Source organism: Seriola dumerili, unplaced genomic scaffold, assembly GCF_002260705.1.
Source record: "Seriola dumerili isolate Sdu_G_001 unplaced genomic scaffold, Sdu_1.0 BDQW01000018.1, whole genome shotgun sequence".
Taxonomy (NCBI): Eukaryota; Metazoa; Chordata; class Actinopteri; order Carangiformes; family Carangidae; genus Seriola; species Seriola dumerili.
In genome coordinates this window covers 3,920,846-3,924,378 of record NW_019174273.1, presented here as the reverse complement: position 1 = coordinate 3,924,378, position 3,533 = coordinate 3,920,846, and positions in this window count along the sequence as shown.

The window sequence follows — 3,533 nt, the reverse complement described above, 5'->3', positions numbered from 1 at the left end:
CATCACTCATCTTCAGGGCTTAAACACAACCTTGAAATAAAGCAAAACATTTAAAAATTAAAAATTAAATTTCGAATTTTATTCTCAACATTTCGACTTTATTCTCGACATTTCGGCGTGATAATGAAAAAAAATCTTCCTCCTCTCATTTTTTCCCTCATCCATGGCCCTAATACTCCTTTGTATAATACTCCTTTGTAGATCAGACACCTGACTAAATTTTAAAATGAATTACCAAGAGGATTTATGAAAGTGGATGCAAACTTTTGAGCTCAACTGTACTGTTGTGAAAACGTGGTTATAAGTAAAACCTGGTTACCACTATAACCAGCATAATGCATGCTGGTTATACTCGTAACCAACTATGTTGTTTTTTACTAGTAGTGCCACTAGATGCAGCAATGCAGCTCCATGCTGCCAGTGCCGTAAACTGTCAAAGAAGAAGAAGATCAGCTGCTGTTGAATTTACGTCATCTCCTTTATCCCCTGCGCCATGCTAACAAAATTATCTCACAGGGTTATTTTTTAGTTAATACTGTGGTAAATTGTGTTGTTTCAGTGTAGGACAGTAGCCTTCACCTTCAGCTGAGTGAACGGAGAGTATCGCGAGCTTCGCTTGTTCAGCAGCGTCATCTCTTCTTCCTGGTTAGCATAAGTTGCTAGCAGCTTAACGGACTTGTAAACGCTCAACAGTAGCGTTACAGCTTTTACTTCAGTTCTCTGTGTGGATGAAAACATCGATAACGGAGCTGTTTATTATCATGAAATAACGTCTAGGGCTTTGTTGGTACGTATGACAGGACGCATATCGATAGCTACCATGTTAGTGGTTAGCCAGCTAAACCTTTGTTTTTTTTGTGTGTGGATTTCGGTCCTCTGTTTCCAGAAAACACGCGTAGATAATCGTGATGCAGCAGGCAGAGAATGGCGGTGAGGAGGAGGCGACGGTAGACGTCCAGTTTACCGATTTACCGAACGCCCTGATCGCCTGTAAGGTGCCGGAGGATCTGTTCAATGAGGCAATCTGAAGGTGAGGACTAAACCCTTCTGTCAGTCCTGTGGATAATGTTACTGCGCTGCTTTTGGTGAACTTGGTGTAAAGGGTGTGAAATGATGCTCTTTGATTTATTGTGTGTGTGTGTGTGTGTGTGTGTTCTGTGAATTGTAGTTTTTCAAAAGAAACAGGATCAAAGCTGGATCACCTAATTTTGGTTTGGTGTAAGACTGCAGGTCCACGCACCTTCTGTATGTATCAGGATTATTGGAGATTTACATTCCCCCCAGTTATAAATTCCTATCTTTAGTAGATTTATACCATTAGATGAAGGTAATAGTAAATATATTACTGTCAGATGTTCATTTTTATCCTATGAGGCACAAAGATGACATCAGACACAGAGGGATGCATCATTAGGAACTTTCCAGTAATGTTCAGTTTCCATTTGCTGCCAGTCGAGTACAATAAGTACTGCTGAACAGTAGAGCTGGAAACACACATAACAAAGGCAAAACAAAGTGGTATCTAAAAGCCTTTGTCAAATGGAGGCATAAAGTTTGAACCTGCCATTACACATTTCCTCATCCCCAATAACTGCAACAGCAGCCGCCAAGAATCAAAATGTATTTTTGTACCTAACTGAAGTGTATTCTGGATCAGACCTTGTGCCTCGCCCACCAACTGCTTGTCTCAGGTTGACAGGTGAAAGAGCAGAGAGTATCAAGATGGTTAGAGGAGGCAACATAAGAGAGACTCAGCCAACATGTTTGAGACAGACCCAAACTCAGATGAGGAGTCTGTTGAGACCAGAATCAAAGACTAGCAGACAGTTAGCGTAGTTAGCATCTTTAATTGTTTTTGGTTGTTTGATAGCCTGTAACTGGCAGTGGCTGCATAGTGTTTGTGGTTGTGTTAAATGCTAACTCCTCTCTCTTTCTCTGCACTGACAAGGTTTCAGGTTTATTTAGCCCCACCCCCCATCCCCACAAGTTGATAGGATTGTGTTCTATAGGTTTGTGACATATGAAAACCCTGGCTGTGTGAATCTGTTTTTATGAGACTGTCATTGTTCAAGGTGGAAACAATCAGTCATGGTGTTGACTGATTATGTCCACTCATCATATGTCTTGTATATTACATAAACATCATATGGATGTTAACAAGGTTAAACACTTGATTTTCATCGGAGGATGATTTTAAACACCTCTTTCTTTTTCTCTCCTTCCTCTTTCTTATCCCATGTATTTCATCTCGCCCTGTGTGTATCTCACTCACTGACTCCAGTCACCAATGATTGGCTGAGTAGCATCACATGACCAGTGCTTAAAGTCTAGAAAAGAGTATACCTGTTAAAATAGAAAATGCTCTGTCAAAATGTGATCAATTCCCAATAATTTATAGGGTATATGTCCAGGTCCAGATGGACGGTGTCTGGGTCCTGGATCTGGACCGTAGTCCACCTATTAGTGACCTATTGTTTATTTTGTTTCTTTAACCAGATTCTTCTGATTTACATCAGATATTTGTTAATGTTACCTGTTTTTATAGAAGCAGAGCTCTTGTGTTGCTGTGACAACGTTTGACATGGATTGCTATGTGAAAACCACGCCCTCTCTATGTAAGGTAAAAGGTATTGTTGTTGGTAACCCTCTCTATAACTAGCTGTTTCTGTAAATTAATGGAAAGTGACAATGGAGCACTGTGCTCCAAGCTAAGCAAGTCTCAAAATAGATGTAGTTAAATCCATGACAGCAGTGGTGACAGTCCTCACCAGACATCTGAATAATTACCACCAATATGTCAAAGGGTTTCAGAGGCTTAGTTTAAACACTAATCTCTCCAGGCATCAGGCTCACAATCTCATCTCTTACAGCCAAAGTCATGACACAACTTTCTTTCCTCTGAAGTTACTGGTGACGAATCAGCTGCGTTCTCAACCTTTTGCTCAGTGGTTTCCTAACAAAAGTGCTTAATTTTGGAAGTCCTGTGTCCTGCTTCCTGTTGAATAGAAGCACTACAGGTATGCAGCTTTACAGTTGAGTCCAAGCAGCCTATCAGTGCCTGCACTGTTTGGTCATGTGACCCTTGCCTTGCAGTCTGTTGATGGTGGCAAATTAGGCAGGCAAAGTATTGAAACCGAGTTTGAAAACAACTCTTCTTCTCTTTATTATAATGTCTTGTGTTGCCTTTTTTCAAGCTCTGTTACATGGTAATTCTGTAAAAAAAAAAGTTTGTCTTGTTTAAGAGTGTTGGGAAGCACACTGCCTGTAGAAGGAGCTGTGTGTAGCGTAACACACCCAGATCTGCAACCAGAGCTGTTGGTTGTCAAGCTGCATTGTGGGCAATGTAGGCATGCAGATTTGACAGGGAAGACTGTGTGGAATAGAAAGAAGATATCTTGTTTCTGCATCAGGAGTAGGAGGAGGAGGAGGGCTCTGGTCCTTTGCAGGCCTGGTCTGTTATGTTTTGAATCTCTCTCTCTCTCTCCCTCTCCCTCTCCCTCCCTTTTCTCTTTCTGTCTCTGTCTCTCTCTCTT